This window comes from Bos javanicus, chromosome 2, assembly GCF_032452875.1.
Source record: "Bos javanicus breed banteng chromosome 2, ARS-OSU_banteng_1.0, whole genome shotgun sequence".
In the NCBI taxonomy this organism is placed as follows: domain Eukaryota; kingdom Metazoa; phylum Chordata; class Mammalia; order Artiodactyla; family Bovidae; genus Bos; species Bos javanicus.
Window position 1 is genome coordinate 121855923 of NC_083869.1, and position 19414 is coordinate 121875336.

At 55.4% G+C, this 19414-nt stretch overlaps 1 protein-coding gene across 9 annotated transcripts in view; it reads left to right on the forward strand.

The window, feature by feature from the left end:
* Nucleotides 1-18011: 18011 nt before the first annotated feature.
* The window catches only part of ADGRB2 (adhesion G protein-coupled receptor B2), a 36939-nt gene continuing 35536 nt past the window's right edge, over nt 18012-19414 (forward strand). For 3 of the 9 annotated variants that reach the window (XM_061389634.1, XM_061389652.1, XM_061389643.1), the window contains exon 1: nt 18019-18180. The gene's annotated coding sequence lies outside the window, so the exon portion shown is untranslated. Of the gene's footprint in view, nt 18181-19414 lie in introns of all 9 variants that reach the window. The other 6 variants (XM_061389679.1, XM_061389690.1, XM_061389614.1 and 3 more) reach the window with 3 other exon arrangements.

The following is a 19414-nucleotide window of genomic DNA, read 5'->3' on the forward strand; positions in this document are numbered from 1 at the left end:
CCCAGGGCCTGTCCCTGGGGAAGAGGCTGGGGGTGTGTGAAAGTCTCCGCAGGAGCAATGCCCACCTGAACCCCCGGGGACAGGGTTGAGGCTGGTGTCTATACCCTCAGGCACTGCCTGGGGAAGCCTGGCCCGCTGGCTGGCCCAACCGGTCCAGGCCCAACTTCTAAAAATAAGAGTCGAGAATCTAAGCCCCTGGTTGGTTCTGCAGGAGCCTGTTGCCTTGGCAACCCCTTCTTAGAGGCCTCCCTCCCAGCTGCCCCGTTTGGCTGCTGGTCTCTCTGCCAGTCCCCTATGCTGGCCCCTCTGTCCTGTCCTTCTGGGGAGGAAGGAGGGGGTGTGGGGCTGGGGGCAGAAGCCCCTGGGGACTTGGGCTGAGCACAATAGCCTGAGTGTGCGACCTGTCTGGGGCTGACTGTGTTGGAGGCTGGCTGAGTGTGGGTGTGCGGCTGTGTGCGACAGGACCCGTGTCTGACAGCCTACGTCAGGCTGTGCCTCTGTGCGTCTCTTCTGCCTGTGCCTTGACTCTCGGAGTCCCTGTGGACGACTGTGCGCTGTCTGTGGATCCTGGTCCACGTGCGGCCGTGTGTACCTGTCGGAGGGAAGGCCTAGCCTTGGCCTTTCTGTGCCTGCCCCTGCCCACGGCTCCCCTCCACGTGGATTTCCCCGTACCCCTGCCCACCCCTGCTTTCTGGTGCAGCAGACCGGGAGCCCACACATGCAGGGGGCCCCAGCGTGAACCAGAGGTCAGGTGGTGAGTGGACCAAGGTCAGCTTCTCCCAGGGTTTGCAGCCAGATATGAATGAGCGCCGAATCTGCTCCTTTGGGAGAATGGGGGGGAAAGCCACTCCTGAAGCCATGCGATCTAAATCTGAGTGCATGCACGTGTGTGCTAGAGCCGCTGTCAGAGGCAGCACCTCCCCTCCCCCACCCCGCCTCCCCTCTCCAATTAATCACCGAGTCCTGTCAAATCTCCTCATAATCACTGCTCCAGCCCGCCCTTCCTCTCTTCTTCTCTGTCACTACTGCCCAGCCCAGGCCAACCCCCTCTCTCACCCAGATGATGCAACAGACTCCTAACGGCTCTCCCGGGCTCCTAGATTTCCATATCTTGCCTCCCCGTATCTCCCACGCCCCATGCTGTGGCCATGATGGTGATCTTTGTAAAACACAACTTGGATTCTGTTATGTTACACGACACCCGCGTCCCCTCCCCACCACCTCCCCGCAGAGGAACATCCACTTTATTCTCAGGGCAAAGTGCCAGCTCCTCAAGCTACTCAAGGTCTCCGCTCACTGACTGGGCTTACCTGTTGCCCCTTCACTCAGCTCCGCAAACTACGAAGAGTTTCCAGGAGAGGTCAGGATCTCTCTTGCCTCTGTGCCTTGTACATAATGTTTCCTAGCCTAGGACCAATCCTTTGGATAAACATATGCACATGAGACTCAGCATAGGCATCACCTCCAGCAGGAAGCCCTCCCGGACTGGCCAGGCTGTGTTCTCATGACATCCTGAGCTGCCTAGCCCCCGAACTCCACCACCACACATGCTACATATGTTTCTAATGACTTTCCCCAAAAAATCTTGTAAAAGATTTAGAAGAAACACAAAAGTATTAATTGAAACAAAAAGTCACTGATAATCCTCTCAGACTTAACTAATTTCTTCCAGACTTCTTTAAGTGAATTGATTAAATATTTTTGTTATAAAGTTAAGAATATCCTATATGTATAGATTCTTTTCCTGCTTTGTTTCACTTATCATTACATAATGAACCTTTCCCCAGGTTATTAAAAGTTCTTTAAGAACATGACTTTTATTGTTTGCCTAATATTCTTTTATATATGGATATATTGTATTTTATTTAACCAGCCCTCTATTGCTAGACATTTATGGTGGTTGTGATTTTTTATAGCTACAAATAATGGTAATAAGCATCCTTCTGCATGGTTCTTTTTCAGCATCTTTGGTAATTTCTTCGATTGAGTTCCTAAGAGTAGATTAAGAGGGTCAAGGGGTCTGTCTGTTTTAAAAGCTCCTGACACTACAGTGCAATGGCCTTCACCCTTCCATTGGGAGTCTGAGAATGATCCAGATTTCAGTTCTCATCAACACTGATGCTATCTTTGAAAAAAAAAAAACTATTAATTTCAATAGGTAAAATTGCATTGTATTGTTTTAATTTGCATGTCTTTGATTACTGGTGAGGATAAAGCTTTTGTATCTCCTCTTTTGTGTCATGCACAGATCATGCTGAGCTATAATTATATTTTTACATCCTGCCTCTCCCTCACCAACCTTGGCTTCTGAGGGCAGAGCCTGTTTGGGTCCAATTCTCTGTATCGGGAGCAGGGACCGAGGAGGTATTCCCGGAGGGCTGGATGGATTTAATTGAAGACTGTCTTCAGCCTACGCTTTGACATTGGGCAGACCTGGAGTCAAGCTTAACTCAGAGGATTGAACTTGGGCAAATTACTTCGCCTCTCTGGGCCTCAGCTTCTGTGTATGATAAGTGGGTTTGAGTGAGGCTTCAATGTGAAGAAGCATGTGAAGAGGCATATGAGCTGTTGTTCGAGTTCTGCTCGTGTTCACGTTCAGGCAGCTGAGGGACGAAGGAATGTGCGGAAGTGGCCAACTCTCCCCTCCCAGACACGAGATGGGGTCCCGATGCCTCTTGGTCCAGAGGCGGACAGGGAGCTAAGAGCCAAGGGTCCAGGTGGGCTGGGAAGGGCTGTGGCAGCAGTCAGGCCTAAGCTCCAGTTCAGTTGATAGGGCATTTGTGTCCTTCTGTTAAGTCCCAGAGGGGAATGTTGGCACTGTTCCCATCTGGCAGGGTTTCTGTGTTGTGAGCTGTTACCCACACCATCGTGTGATATGGTTAAGTCACCGTCACCAGAGAGGGACAGCACCTCTGCCCTGGTGGCACAGCATCTCTTCCTGAGATTGGCCCCCTGCCGCAGGGAGTGTCTTAGAGACTAGCCCTCTCGCTGGGGACACCCTCACCCATTCTGGCTCAGGACGTGTTCCAAGACAGACACGCACAATTTCTCTGAACATTACCAGCCTAATGATACTGTCATTCGAAGTCTGGAAATGAGGAGAAATCGGCTTTTTCTCGGTAATTAACGTGAGTGATGGGCCTTGAGATGGTGTGGCAACCCCCTTTAAGTGAGAACCAAGCTCTTACGAAAGTCAGTCAGGTCATCCCTATGCCTCCAGGAAGCTCCACATATCCACCCCTGGCCTCTGTTTGGTCTCCCCTGGATGGGCCAAGGCCCCCCTACCCCTTCCCCTTTGCCATTTCTTTAGGGATCACTTTAGGGGCTGAGCCCTAATGGTCAGAAAGTTCCTCGTTGAGTCTTCCCACAGTCCTTCATGCTGCAGTTCAGTTTACTCTCCATTATCCTCCTGAGAGCTACCTTTATTTTGGGGGGAGTATCCTTGGCTTAGTAGAGGCTTTCTTTATCTTGTTTGTAGAAAGCAGAGGTAAAAACACTTGGATAAGAGTGGATTGAAATGAGGTACTCCAAGGTTTGCAGCAATGTTCCAGAAAAGAACCTGGAGGGATGGGGTAGGGCTTAGCTCTAGTCAAGAGAGTTGAAAGCTGACCCAGCTCTTCTGAGTGAAACATCACCAGATTCATGAATACTTCTCATGAATACTTCTCTGCCTCAGTTTCCCTGCCACCCTCAGGGGAAAATGTTTTTATCCCATCCCTTTGTCTTCTTTGTTCACTTTTGGTGCTGAGGAAGGACACACGGAGTAAATCAGCTCGAGGTCCTGCCCATGAACAGCTCCGAGTCCAGTGGGACAAGAGACGCTGATACTAACGCTCTGAAACAGATCTACAGTGTCACAGAAGAAGGAGGTTACAAAGGGAGCCCAGAGGAGAGAATGGAGGAATCTGAGAGGTAGAGGAGGGGGTCTGGAAGGAGGCATTTGATAACAAAGGAAGGGTGTTGGAAGAGCAATCCAGGTAGAAGGAATAGCGTGGTCAAAGGCTGGGAGGTGAGCCAAGAACCTGGGACGATCAGGAAATGGGTCCTAGATCCTGGGACACAGGGTGGGTGTAGAGGCTGGAAGAAAGGGAAAGCTGGGAGGTTTCCAGGGGTCAGAGGGTACAAGGCAGTGAATGCTGAGATAGGGCGTTTGAACTTTATCCCAAGAGCACTGGGGAGCCATTGAGGGTTTAACCAAAGGAGATATGGTTGAATTTGTTCCTTAGGTTGATCATTTGGGGGAAATATGGACAGAGCATGCAGGACAGGACTAGCAGCTACTCTTACAGTGTCTGTGGTCCTGAATGAGGGCAGTGGGTTCCAGAGATATTAAGAGGGAAGATCAGATGGGACCCCAGAGCACCTACAGGTGAGATGGGCGGTAGCTGGTGGTCCAAGGTCAGGAACCCAAATTGACTCTCAGCACAGTCTCCTCCTCCTCCCCCCCCCAACCCCCAGGGGCTCCCTAGGCCCCCAGGAAAATGTTTCAGCTCCCCAGAATGGTGTTCCCAGTCTGGCCCTACCTACGTCTTAGAACTTAGCTCCTCCCACCGCCCTGTGCTCTGGCCCAACTAGTTTCTCCACTAGTCATGAGCTCACATCACCCATTCTAGCATCCAAGCCTTTGTTCATGTTAATTACTGTCCCCCTCCCCATGTCTTCCCTCCTCCCTGCCTCCCCAAATCTTCCCCACCTCCTCAGTGAAGGAGGCCTTGCCTGCCTCTGCTCCTGCCACCCCAACCCCCCTCCACACATCCTGCCTTGTCAGCCCACTTTACCTCCTTTCCTCTATAACCTTCACTTAGCAAAGGTCTGAGCAAACCTCGTCCTCAGCACAAACAGTTGTTCAAAGATCTTTAAAGGAGAACTGTAGGCTTTGGCTTAGGTCAGGGAGGAGAGCCGGCTCCCACCCTGCAGGGGCTCTGAGGGGGCCAGGCCAGCAGAGCAGCCTCCTTTGCAGCTATCTTGACTCGGCCAATGGAGTTGTTGTTATTGCTCCAAATTAGGCACCAATTTGCCCGTGTAATTGTTTGCTAATTGGCATGAAATCCTAATGTAATTAGTTGGGCCCCTTATCGGGGAGCTTGGGGAGCCAGGGGCGGTGGGGGTGGGCCGCTGGAGCAGGGAGGGTCTAGAAGTCTGGGGAAATGTGTCTGAGGGAGGAGGCCCTGAGCTGCCGTTGGGGTTGAGACAAGCAAAGGTAGAGACTGCAGAATCTCACAGTGGAAAGAACCTTTGGAGAGCCCGGGACTTGCAGCCCATCTTACAGATGGGGAAACTGAGGACAGGGGGCAGGAGGAAACTCCTGGGAGCTGGTGGGAGAGCTGGACCATATATCTGGGTCAGCTGTCTACAGGGAGCGTGGCTATGGCCTGACTGTGGGTCCTGATGGCATGACCCATGGCTGTCTGGCCTCTGTTTCCAAGTAAAGGTACCCCTTTGAGAGGGATGAAGGGAAAGGGTAGAGGTTGTGGGTACCAGATCCCTTTTGAGTAGGAAATGCAGTAGGTAGAAGGCCTAGGAAGCATGTCAAATGGTTAAAATCGGAGGAGCGATGGGGGCAGACAGGAGGCTCTGAGTCTCTCCCTGGGGAATGACTTTGGCATTGAGAGGAAAGATGGGGAGGCTAGAAAACTCAGCTTTTGTCCCCCTCCTCACTTGCCGGCAGATACCCCCATATCCCACCCGAGGCTTTTTGCTTCTTCTGTCTCTGGAATGGGTCCGCAAAGGTGCTGGAGCCAGCTCATACCAGCTTATGAGGCCCCATTGTTAAGTGTTTAGGAATTTTGCCAACCAGTTGACTTGGTGTTGCTGGTTGAAATTGGCCATCATGGGAGGATTTACACCATGGAAATGGATAAACGCTACAAATCAAGACCACACCTCCCTACACCCTACTCAGAGCCAGTTGGACAGTTACCAGCAGACCACTGAATCCATCTGAAATGTGATGAAAGAGCCTCAGAGACGCTAATCATGTTAGGGCTCGAAGGTCTCTCCAGATCCCAATACAAGGGGAAACTGAGGCTCAGAAGCCACCAAGGAAGTCCATGGGCCACCAGACTCTCAGTCCACGCTCCCCTACACCCCAGGACTGATAACAGCAGAGGGGGCCGCAACGTTGCTTGAGGATTTGGCCTCCAGAGAGAGGAAGGAGACACTGGAAATGCAGGCTGGGTGTGATGGCCAGGAAGGGGGCAGAGTGAGCCAAGGGACCACAGCAAGTCATGTTTAAAGGGGCTTCTGTCAACAACCCAGCCTGTTTCCATAGTTTGGCCAGTGAGGAGAGGCTGTGGGCCCAGGCAGGATCAGGAGGAGGGGCGGCTAGCACGGGGACTGTTCTGAGGATGCCATTTTAGTCACATGGTCCCACCCCCACTCACCATCCCTAGCAGCCAGTCTCCCCCAGAATTGACTCTCACGCCCCAGGTTGCTCTTCATCCTCCTCCCTGAAGTCTGTCCTTAATCTCTCCAACTGCATCAGCTCCCAAAGTTCCATTCTCTCTAATCCCTATCTTTACCCAAATCTCTCCTGTTTCCTGGTCACCATCCCCGGATGTCCTGAAGGCACCTCATTGCAGTGTGTCCAAAATAGAAATCATCGACTTCCCACGAGTCTTTCCCCATCTGAGTAAATGGCACGCTTCCCCTTAGGGCTTTTGCACTTGCAATTTCCCCTATTTGGACAGCTCTTCCTCCCACTATCCCTCACCTCCTTCAGGTCTCTGCTTGGATGTCACCTTCTCAGAGACACCTTACCCCAAATTGACCTCATGCACCTCTACCTCTCCTGCCTGCTCGCCCAACACTATCTTCCTTCTTTGTACTTATCAACACTCACATTCCATGTACTTATCCTTTTGTGTCTGGCTTTCCTCCTCCACTGGAAGGTCAGTTCCACATAAGCACAGCAGTTATGTGATCAGGTTCTAGAAGTTCCTTGAGATCCTAGATTGCATCCGTTTCACTCCCTTAGTACCATACACTTTTAGTAAGCTCTCACTAAGTATTTGTTGAATGAATGAATGATTGAATGAGCCGCTAACCAGTCACCTTCTCCAATCCTGGCTCCTCAAATCCACCTTCCAGTTGGCCATTGTCATTCCTTAAACAAACTTGACGATGATTCTAAAACCTACTTCTAGTTTACCTTATAAGACCCTCAGTGATATATTTCCAGCTTAACCTCCAGTTTCACACATCCTTCCCCAAACAACTGCATGCACACACACACACACACACACACACATACACACACGCGCGCACGCATGCGCGCACAGAGCCTAGATACACTATTTGTGCCTGTGTATAGAGCTCCCTCAGCTCTTAGGTGGTCCTCTACTTTCTCTGACTCATTTACTGCTTTTCTTCCTTCAGTCCCTAGTGTTTCTGGAGCAGCCCCTTGGTGCCAGTCCCTTGCTGAGCCTTACTGGGAGGAGTCAGCCCCTACCCTCCTCAAAATTCTCCCATCTTTCCAGGAATGCTTGTGTACACATGCTCAGCCTTGTCCAACTCTTTGCAATCCCATAGACTGAAGCCCACCAGGCTCCTCTGTCCATGGGGTTTCCCAGGGAAGAATACTGGTGTGGGTTGCTATGTCCTCCTCTAGGGGGTCTTCCTGGTCCAGGGATCAGACCCGTTGTCTCCTGCATCTCCTGCACTGGCAGGTGGATTCTTTAGCACTTGAGCCACCTAAGAAAGAGGACCTGAAATCATATTCTCATCCCTAGTTCCTCTTTTATTGTCCTTTGGAGCCCCCTGTCCCCAGGCAGGCCCCTGGAGGGCCCTCAGAAGGAGGCAGCCCCTGGCTCTTGTCTGCTTCTGGCTATGGAATCACACATTATTAGAATGATCAGGAATAACTGGATTTGAGGTCTTTGTCCCCTCGCCGGCCTCCGGGAGGCAGGATGCAGGGTGAACCCTCCCTGTCAGGGCCCAACTTAGGGCCTAAGTGAGTAAAGGGAACAAGGAGTGATTCAGGCTACTTCTCTTCCCTAGGACTTCTGAACCTGGGCGCTCTTCACCCCACAGGGTGCGAAACCCAGGGAGAGCTGCGGTTCAAGGGAGTGAAATGTGCACACAAACTTGCCTGTATCTGGGACCTGACCTCTTAGCAGGGTTTCAGGGGCCTGTCTCACACTCCTGTCTGTGTCAGGCGTGTTAGCAACGTGTCCAGTGCCTTTGCATTAGGGTTGTGTGCGCCTGGCCTGTTGGGAGCCAGCCCCGCCTTGGTACCCGCCGCCTGGCCTGTTGGGAGCCAGCCCCGCCTTGGTACCCGCCGTGGTCCTTCCTGCGCTCTAGCTTGAGCCTCAGGGCAGCCACAGGTCGGCGGCAGCTCAAGACTGATGAGCTGCCCCTACGCTCGCAGAAAAGCGCCAGCGTGAAACAGGCGCCGCTCCGTCCTTTGTCCTTCGGGCTAATGGCGCATCCTCTCCGGCCGTTGCCCCCGAGAGCCCATTGAGCGCCCACGGGTCGGAGAACTCGAAGGCGGGGGGTGAGGGGTGGAGCAGGGCTCAGGCGTGCCGCGCCCCGGGCGGCGGTGTGCCCGGGATCACCGTGAGGAGCGGGCTGTTCCCTCAGCCTCCCGCAGGCGCCCAGAGACGCCCAGCGGCGGCGCAGAGACACTCAGCACTTGGGGCGGCAGTGGCGGGCGGCCGGGCCTGCTCCCAGAGCCCTGCGCCCTCAGCCCCGCTCACGGACACCCACTCCTGCACCCTTGCACAGACGCACCGACACTCTTGGGCACCAACACCGGCGGAGACGCAGTGACACAGACACCTGAGTGCGCACACGCAAGGACCTGATCGCAGCTTCATGCGGGGGCTGGACGCGAACACACGCGGACCAACACACTCAGACAGACTCCTTCCTGCAAACGCCTGCCCCCTAGGCTCATCAGGGCAAACGCGGGTCCACACAGGCGAGCAGACACACCGATACACCCTCAGTGACATAGCGAGCCCCCAGTCGCACTGGCACACTCGCAGACGTACGCAGGACCGAGACCACGGACACAGACACAGACACGCTAGGGCGGACTCGTCCTAGAAACCCACGCTCACAGAGGCAAAGGCGTGCCCACAGTGCGCACGAAAACCCGACACAGCCCTGTGGACGTTCACGCAGTGATGGAGACCCCGACACCCGGGCTCCCGGTCGCTGGATCGCAGCCAAGCCGGGGTCGTCCCGGCCCTACAGAGACCCAGTCCCAAAGCGCATCCACCCAGACGCACGCCACACATGCAGGCGCGCGTGAGCAGACACACCAGCGCCGCACACACAATCGCACAACGCAGACGCACTTGGGCCCCAGCTGCCTTTGAAATTCAATTCGGCGCTGTCTTCTGCCTGCTCTGCGACCCTGCGGCCCGGCACCGCCGGCTCGGACTCGACTAGTTATTGCCACCCGCCCCCCTGCCGACCCCCAGAGGAAATTAAAATTCATTTCAGGGGAGACCTGGGCGGAGCGCGGGACGGTGCAGCCTCTGCGGGGAGTGCCCTTTCTAAGTGAAGGGGTGCCTGGTGCCGAGGGACCAGGAACCCCTGCCCCTGCAACTATGTGACCTTGACCCCGTGGTCAGCAGTTTCTGGGGCCCCTCAGGAGAGGTCCCCCTTCAAAAGGCAAACACAAAGCTGACTGAGTTTGTTGAGAGTGAGGGGCACCGCCAAGGTCTCAGCCTGAGGGTGGGTACTTCCCCTCTGGGGCTTCTTGGGAAGAATTAGTTCAAAAAATCCCCCAAGACAAGAATCACCATGTCATGGGTCTGGTTCTGCAGACACACAAAACACATATCCACACATAATCCACACTCTTCATCTAGACACACACACACACACACACAACACCCAGGTCCACAACCCGCCACAGACACACACCAAATACTATCACACACACACAGGCCCCCTGCGGGGAACTGAAGCCCTGCCAAGAACCCCAAGCACACACAGGAACACACACCACAGGCTGGTATAGACAGGTACCAAATACTGACACACAGACACACACAGACCTGCAAATTGCACACACCCTGACTCATATGCCACCCCAAGGCACAGATCCTCAGAGGCCCGAAAACACTTACTCCTACACACACGTAAACACACACACACACACTGAACAGAAACACCATACACTCTGATTGCACACAAACTCCAACAGCACCAAACACTGCCCTGTCAACACCCTCCACGTTCACCCAGACACTGAGTGCGTGCACAGATTCTAGTATCAGCACAGATACTCATTCTATACCATATATATATCCCCCCAAAAAAAACCCGTGCACAAAAACACCACACACTCCACATGCAAATACACACACACACACACAGAGCAGAGATCCCCAGAGCCAGGCCCAGGCTTCTGACGTACAAGGCCTGGGCAGACACACAAACCTGCGCGCAGGCACACCGTATACACACACAGACTCTGCCCCCACGCATTGACGCACACAGCCACCCACACGTGTACCCAAGCTCAGCCCCACTCACTCCCACTCTGACATGCAGAACACGGGCTTAGCGATGCACCCTGGGGCCTCTCGCCTCCAAACACAACAGTGGGGAGCCTTCTTGGCCCCCTCCCCTGAGCCCCAATCCCCTGCCTCAGTCACAGGGCTAGCCTCCAAGTCTGAGACCCCCAGAGGTGAGAGTTGCCAGGGTTGGCAGCAAGCTGGTCCCAGCCCCTCACCTGGCAGTAGTCATTGCCTTCCTGCCAGCATGATGTGGCATATGTTAAAGATGAGTGATGTCCTCCTGGGTTGTGTCCTTGTGCAGTGGTGTCTGAGGGGCCTGTGGTTGTACCAGCCAGGGAAGTGTGTAGGTGTCAGCCGGCATGTGGCATGTGTCCTTCCCAACACCCTCAGCAAAACCCTGGTTGTCTCCCCCAAATATAGGCAATCCAGCTTCAGCCTCTCTTTTCAATTAGCAGGCCTTGGGAGTCAGACCCCTCTCAGATCTCTCACCCTGAGGGAGCTGGTCTTCTCCGGAAGATCATCTCTAATCCAGAAATAAATTAAAGTCCACAGTTGGCCCTTGGTCTGTCCTCTGGGGGGTCGGGGGGAGGGTAGCAAGGAGGCTGAAGATGAGACAGGATTAACGCAGGACCTTCCTGAGTGAGGGGAGGTACAAGTTCTATCTCTGCCTCTCTCTCTGAGCCAGTTTCCTCATCTGTGAAATGGGGATCCTCCCAACTTAAGGGGTTGTTCAGATCCCCGGGAGAAGGGAAAGGCTACCCACTCCAGTATTCTGGCCTGGAGAACTCCATGGACTGTATAGTCCATGGGGTTGCAAAGAGTCGGACACGACTGAGCGACTCTCGCTTTCACTGTTCAGGGGCTAATTGAGACAAGAAGTTTTAAATAGCCAGCACAGTGTCAGGCCCACAGAGGCTGAGAGGGTCCCTCTAGGTCACCTCAACCCTGCCTGCTATGCTCATTGTGTCCGGCTTGGCAGGAGCCCAGCTCAGCAGGATCCAGGTGGCATAGGGCCCACCTTGTGGGGGGAGAGGGGGGAGGGTAGAGAGAAAATCCGGTATCCCAGATGGTGGGAACACACTCCCCTGACTGCCAGTGTGCCCCATGCCTGCCAATTATCCCAGGCCCTTCCCAAGGGACTTTCCTCCACACTCTGGAGTGGCTGCCAGGGCTCTTAGCCCCTAAGGCCTGTAGCAGCAGTGGGGGGCTTGTGGGATTAGACCTCAGAGAGAATTTACCAAGGGAGTGCCTGGGCTGCGTCCTGTCAACCCGGAGGGACTGTGTCTGAATGCAGCCTTGATCAGGAGGTGACAGGACTGATAGGTAAGCCAGACAGATCTCTACTGCACCAGAAAAGTGGAAGGGGTCGCGTCCTAGGGTTGGGTGCGTGTGGTTAATTATATACCTGCGTGCCCTGGGCAAGTGTGTATGTCTGTGCGTCAGTGATTGTGTATGTCTGTGTGTCAGTGACTGTGTATGGATGTAGTTTTGTCTGTATGTGCGTCTGTGTGTGTGTGTGTGTGTGTGTTTACAGGGACAAGGATGGCAGAAAAGGAACCAGGTCTTCCAAATAAGGAGAGGAGGTGCTATGGAGAAGTGGATCTGGACTCAGTTTCTCTACAGGAATCACATGTGCACACTGTCTTGGTCACATGCGGGCTCCGGCCGCCTCCTTCGCTGCAGTGATTTTAGCAGATAAGAACTCCAGCTGGTATGGGGAAGGTGAGGGGGGCACTGGGAAGGCCTCAAGGCCAGGGCCCCATTCTGTGTCATCTCCATGACCCAGAACCTAGAACAGCCCACAGCCCAGAGTAAGTCTGAAAGGGGCCCATACTCACGCAGATGACACCTCCCTGCATCTGGCACATTGTCTTTATTGTCTCACGTGACTTACGTCAGCTGTCTTAGGTTGAGATCATTATTTCCATTTTACAGAAAAGAAAACTGAGGCTCAGGGAGCATAAGTGACTTGGCCAAGGTCACACAACTGGTGAGGAACAGAAGCAGGAGTCTAGATCTGTGTGATCCCAGGGCCTGAAGTCCTTCTGGTTCTCTAGATCTGTGTGATCCCAGGGCCTGAAGTCCTTCTGGTTCATCACGTGGGAAACTATTAAACACTTGTTTTATTGGGCAAGCGTTGATTGAAGATCTCAGAGTGGAAGCTGTTTGAGGGTGGAGTCTATGCCTGTCCTTTCCCCATTCATTCCCTCAACATTTATTATCTCCTATGTATCGTGCTTTGTGCCAGGAGATCCAATGCTGAATGGATGGACAAGGTCCATCTACAGGACTCATAATCCAGTGGGGAAAACAGATGACATGTAGGGAAACAGACAACATATTTTCAGAGCAATGAGTGCTAGGAAGGAAATGCAGCAAGGCAATGGTATCAAGCGAATGGAGTGGGGTGGACAGGGACCAGAAGGTGGGGGTGGGGAGGGGCCCTGCTTTAGAAGTGTCATCGTGGAGGCCTCCAGGAAGAGGTGATAATAGAACTGTGATCTTCCTGATGAGGAGTCAGTGTGGGAAGTGCTGGGAGGAGGAGAGTTTGGAGTTTTCCAAGAGCAGCAAGGAGACCTGTGTCACCTGAGCTTTCTGTAGGGGTGAGGCAGTGGCTCTGGAGAGGCTTAAGGGCCAGGTCATGCAGGGCCTGGAAGGTCACGGTGCTCAGGGAGGTGGGAAGCCATTGGAGGCTTTAAGAAGGGGTCCCTTGATTTACATGTTAAAAAGATGGCTCAAGGATTTCCTTGGAGGCCCAGTGGTTAAAACTCCACACTCCCACTGCAGGATGCATGGGTTTAATCCATGGTTGGGGAACATGGCCAAAAAAAAAAAAAAGATGGTTTGGTGAGCTCCAGAAGAATGAGAGGTAGAAGTGGAAATCTGGAAATTAAATGAGAGAGAGTTCAGGTACCAGATATTGGCAACTTGGACCCTGGTGTTGGCAGTGGGGATGTGAAGAGCGGATAAATTTGAGATATTCTGTGAGGTGGAAGCAATAGGACTTGCTGATGGTCTGTTTCTTGATGCCTGAAGTGAAAGTGTTAGTTGTTCAGTTGTCTCTGACTCTGCAGCCCCATGGACTGTATGTAGCCTGCCAGGCTCCTCTGTCCATGGATTCCCAAGGCAAGAATACTGGAGTGTGTAGCCATTCCCTTCTCCAGGGGATTTCCTGACCCAGGGATCGAAGCTGGGTCTCCTGCATTGCAAGTGGATTCTTTACCATCGCCACCAGGGAATAATCCCATCTTGGTACCTAGTACATAGTAAACACTCAATAAATATTTGTTTAATGAGTGAAGGCATCTTCTTCATGCCAGGCTTTCGTCCACATCCTCCAGTATAAGACGTGTGTAAAGATTCCCCAGGACCCTAACATTCTTCTCCATCCTCTGCCCCAGGGGCCAGGGGCCAGAGAATGCAACCCCAAGGGTTGTACACAAACCAGACACTGACCTTCTGGGAAGATTTAGTTGTGCTGAGATAAGTTGCTTCAGTTGTATCTGACTCTTTGTGACCCCATGGACTGTAGCCTGCCAGGCTCCTCTGTCTATGGGATTCTCCAGGCAAAAATACTGAAGTGGGTTGCCATTTCCTCCTCCAGGGGCTCTTCCCAACCCAGGGATCGAACCTGCATGTCTTCCATCTCCTGCATTGGCAGGTGAGTTCTTTACCACTAGCACCACCTGGGATTTAGCTAGGTAGCAACTAATCCTCCCTTTTCTCCCTAACTTATAGCACCAAGAAAATGACAAACATTCAGCCTGGGTTGCCCCAGTATCCTAACTCTTTTGGCATCTGCAGCAGGAGGGATGGGAGCTAGATATGCAGGACATCCTTCAGGCAGAGAGGGCTGGCCCATCCCATCTTTTCCAGGATATCCCACCAGGATCCATGACAGCCAGAACACTGAGGTATTTGTCACATGGGCTCTGGGACAGATCCTGGTAGAAGACTGTCATATAGAAGTGGGTGTCTTTGGGGACATGTTATGAGCTCCTGATAGGTGTCTGAGGTGGGCGTGGGTGTCTGGAAGGAGACTTTGGTATCCAGAATTCTGGATTGCTGTAGGTGCCTGGCTGGGTGGCAGTGAAGGGCAGAGGCTGAGGGAGGGGTCCTCCTAGGTCCCACCGGCTAGAAGGAAACCTGGCCAGGCTCTGGGCCAAATAAATCCTTGGGAAGGGAAGAAGTACATTTTCTCATCTGTTTAAAGGGCAACGAAGCATAGCGGTGGCTGGCCCAGCAGGAGGCAGGGCTGAGACCAAGCGCACAAGACTGGGGTTGTTCCCCCCTCGACCCACTGTCCCCTCCTGTGCTGTCCCACTAAGGACTGTGCTGTCTCTTGCCTGGGCCACTGGTGATGTTTACTGTTAACAAGGATACAAATTAATTGGTAATCAAAACTATTTTTAAAAGGCCCTCTTCAGGGGCATAGCTCTTGCTAATCCATGTTTTTAATCCGAGCTCATTTATACCATTTCACAGATAAGGAAACAGAGGCTCAGAAAGCTGAAGGATTTTCTCAAGGTCCTCCAGCGTGGCACTATGAGAGCAGGCAGACAGCGTGACTGCTAGGTGCCCTTGGGGGATCAGCCCCCTCCATCCCATCAGAGGTCCCTGAAGGGGCCCCCATGGGGCTGAAGGGCTGGAGTCATTGTCCTTGTCAAGTCTGTGGGGTGGGGACCCATGGGAGATGTCTCTTCACCCCCCACAAGCCCTCTGTGCTCAAGCTCTGGCTGATACCCCTTACCTGGCCCAGGTTCTGAGCCAGGTTCCCTGCAGGCCCTCCTGGGGCTAAGACTTGTTGTTCCCACCCCTGCCAGGGCTATCAGAGAAGTAATTTCTCTTCAACCAGCTGGATTTGAATATGGAAACAATTTATAATTACTCCAAGTCCTCCTGGGCCGCATTATCACCATAGTGAGTGTAGAAGGGCAGGGGCTCCTGGAAAAGGAGGTGGGGAAGCCCCAGTGTAGAGAGGCACCTTGAGAGAGCCTTCTGGAGGTTCCACCTAACTCAACCTGCTTCTGCACAACCCCTGGGAGGTCCTGCTCTCTCCACCCTGCTCCCACAGGCCCTCCTGCCTTGCTGATTTCCCCACCCTGCCCCAGTGACCAAGTATGGGTACCATCTCTGTCAGTCCCTCTCTCTGTCTGACCACCTGTCTCCTCTACGGCATATGTTTTTGTGGCTGGAAGAATGGGGTCAAGAACTCTGAGGGCTACCAAGGCATAGAGAAATAGACAAAAGCCTGCTGTCTCTCAGGAGCCAAGCCTCCAATCCCCTGCACCCAGCTGCATCCTAGGCGAAGGGGGAGGGCCTCAGGGATCCAGCTGCATAACATCTGCAAGAGACCTTCCCCGGGTTTCTCTGGGCTCTGGGGCTTTAGTATGCTAATATAATGAATATTCATAGGGAGGAAGGCAGGCTCCGGGTAGGAGTGGAAGGGGCTGGAGCTGTGAAGGACAGGGTCCTTACCTCGTCGTGGGCATCCCATGTCCTGAGCACTCTCCTCACCTTTGCCTATCTCCTTAGGACCTCAACTCCAGCCACCCCACTGCCCCTCTCAGTGCCCAAGTAAGGAGGCCCAGGATCACCCACTGCCCTTGGGATGGCTCTCAACACACGGTGCAGATGGCAAGGCCCGCTTGGGCATAGCTTTTCCCTCTGCAGCTGAACCTCCAAACCTAGAGACCTGGGGTGTGCTTGAGGGTGCCCAGAAAGAACCCAAGAGCCCTGCCTGCCTCAAGGCACAGGCCTCCTTGGGCTCTCGCTGGGAAAGGAAAGGTGCCAGCCCTCCTGCCTGCTTCATCCAACCTCATAAATTCCCTTAAGGTGACGGGTGAGATTCCTTCATCACCCCTTATTACCTCCTTCTATTAAAGTCGATAATCTCTCACAATCACTCATAACAAATGTCACGGAGGCTGCTGGAGAGGCAAGAGACGGAGGGAGGGAACGGGGCGGTGGCGGGGGGGGGGGGGGGGGCTTTTTCTCTGGTACTGTCCCCTGGGAAGAAGTGGTCTTATCCTGCCCCATAACGAGGAGACATAAATTCAAGGTGCTCCCGTAGAGAGGTGGGGTTGGGATTGGGTGGACTGGGGACTTCCTTGCTCTCCAGGTTTGGCCTCCTCCTGGTCAGACAATCTTCAAAAAGTAGAGTTCCTGAAACCATCCCACCCTCACTGCAAAGCTGCCCCCTGCTGGCTACTCCTCTGACCAGAGCCCTCCGATTAACCTACTTGTCTTTGGCGGAAGTGGTGTGTCCCTGGTCTGCCCACCTTCCTGGTGGCAACAAGCCCAGGCCACAAACCGCCCCTCCAGGGCCCCGAGCCATGGGCATCTCCCTGAGTGCCGTCTTTACCGTGTGGGCTCTGGCCCCACCCAACTGTTCCTGGGTGCATTGCCAGGATGGGGAGGGGGCGGGCCTGTAGGTTTCTGCTGCTTCTACACAAACAGATGCATCATGGGGGCGCCCCTGGCACAGGGAAAGGCACTTGAGGGAACAGACAGGCACTCAGGAAAACATGTAACACACCGCACACGTGTAGCATCCCCGTGCCTAGGGACATGCAACACGGCCCAATTTACACAAGAGTATGCACCAAACAGAACACACTGCAGTGAACATGTGTGGCTCCTACATACAAGTGATGCGCAGCATTCAGCACGTATGTGGCACTTGGAAGCTTGCACATATATAGCATCCTTACCCACAGGAACAAGCAACATGCATTCAGGACCTGAGCACACGTTAACGCACCGTGCGTGTGTGTGGCGGTGGCATGCAGAGCCAGGCAACATTGCAGGGCACACACAGGGCACCTGTATGCATAAGCATATGCAAAGTTCAGCGCACACGAGTGGCACCTGCATGCACAGGGATATGCAATTTGCAGTGCACACGGGGAAAGGGGGGTGGTAACGCTCAGCCCTCAGGGTCCCAGAGACCCTGGTTGCGCGAGATGCCTCAGGCCTGGGCTATCTCCGGAGTGGTGTCGCGGATCGCCTCATCCTGCGGTCCAGGAGGCCGAGGGAGGGGCGGGGGCTTACCCGGGGCTTCTCCCGCGCCGGCGCCGGGGGCCCAGGGCGGGGAGGGGGAGGGTGCGCTTGGCTCGGCTGGCGCTGCTCCCCCTTTAACAGGAGGCGGCGCGCGTCGCCCCCACCCCCCTCCCGCCCCTTCTCCCGCGGCTCCTCGCGCCCAGCCCGGCGCGCGCCCTCTCTCGGGCCCGGCCCGCGCAGGCGCCGCGTCCCGCCTCGGCCGTCACTCGGCCCGGCGCGCGCTGCGGGCAGCGGCCGGAGCGGCCGGAGGAACCCGGTTTGGCCGCGGCGGCGCTCGGAGACCGAGGAGGATGCGGCGCCGGTTTCTAGAGCCCTGGGCTGCGGCCGCCGCCCGCGAATAGGAGGCGGCGCGCGGCGCGGGCGGTGCTCAGGGCGGGGGAGCGGGGAGCCGGGGGGTGGGGGGCGGCGTGGCGAGGAGGCGGCGGCAGGAGCCCGCGCCCGGCCCGGCGCCCGCCCGCCCCGCGCGGCTCCGCGGCGCCTTTTCTGCACCCGCCGCTCCGCGGAGCGGGAGCCTCGGCCCTCCGCGCGGCTGCAGCTAGCTGCCCCGCGCCCGGCCAAGCCCCCGCTTTAGGGATGGCAAACTTGCGCCCCGTGGCCGCCTCCTCCAGCGCCGGCCCCCGCTCCTGCTGCTGACGGCGCCCAGGTGAGTGCTCGGCCCCAGACCGCGACCGGGCCCGCACCGAGCCCTCCCGGCGCGGTCCCGATTTCCTCACCGGCCCGGACTAGGGGCGCTCCCCCAACCCACCTCTGCTGAATTCTCCCCCGCCCCAACTGAGTTCGTTCAGCATCTATTTACCCACTCGCATCTGTTTGGGAACTTACAAGCCTGGGGCCGAGGTCCCCTTCATCTCTGGTGAGTCCCTTTTCTGTCCCCCTCCTCCTTACCCATCTCTGCCAAAGCCCCTCGCCCTCGTCCCCCAGCTCTGACCCAGACCTATCCCCATCGTTGCCTCGAGTCTTTTCCCGATCTGAGCCTGGATCCGGGGTTGCGCCCCCACCCTTGAATAGAATCCGTCTCTCCAACCTGCAACTCGAGTGTGTCTCCCCCGTTAATCCCCCCTCCTCGTCTGGGGCTGAAGCCTGCTCCTCCCCTCCGCTTCATCTCTGCACAGAGTCCTTCCTGTCCCCGTCCATGTCTGCCCAGAGTTAGTGCCTTTCCCCGCGCCGGTAACCCGACCATGCTTCCCCCTCTTATTTCTGCCCTGATTGCCCCCTCCCCCAGATCTGCCCGGGCGTCCCGCTATCCCTCACCAATCTCTGCTGCAAGTCCCCTCCCCCTCAGCCTGGACTTGGGGCCATGTCCCCCATGTCTACTCCGAGCCCCCTCCTCTCCAGCCTGGGATCTCGACTGGCCCCGCATCCCTGCCTCCCTTGTCCATCTTTGGTCAGAGTCTCTCTGTCCATCCCCCATTCCTCTCTTTCCACCCCCAGGGCATAGAGCTGGGCACCAAACGCACCCTCCCGCAGCCCCGGGGGCTGGCACGATGCGGGGGGGAGGTGCGGGTTGTAGGCTCTGAAGTTGGCGGCCACTCCCGCAGTCAGCTGGGTCCGAGGGAAGTCCTCCGCGCCACGGCCAGTGCGGAGCGGGCGAAGGGTCTGGTGCCCGCGGGGGGAGGGGCTCCCGGGCCAAGAGATGCTGCCCGCCTGCCCGCCTCGCCAGCTGCCGGCCGGGCCCCTGGGCGTCCTCTGGCGCCCCCTGCCCGCAGTCCTGGACCCGCCGCCCCTTTTCCTCCCGCGGGCAACCCTAGGTTTCCGCAGCCCGAGCATCAGCGGTGGCTGCGGGACGGCACTGGGAAGTCCCTGAGGAGAGGAGGTTGGTGGGCGAGGCCGGGTGCCCCCTCGTGCTAGCAGTGCGGGAACAGTCCTGGTTGTCTGGC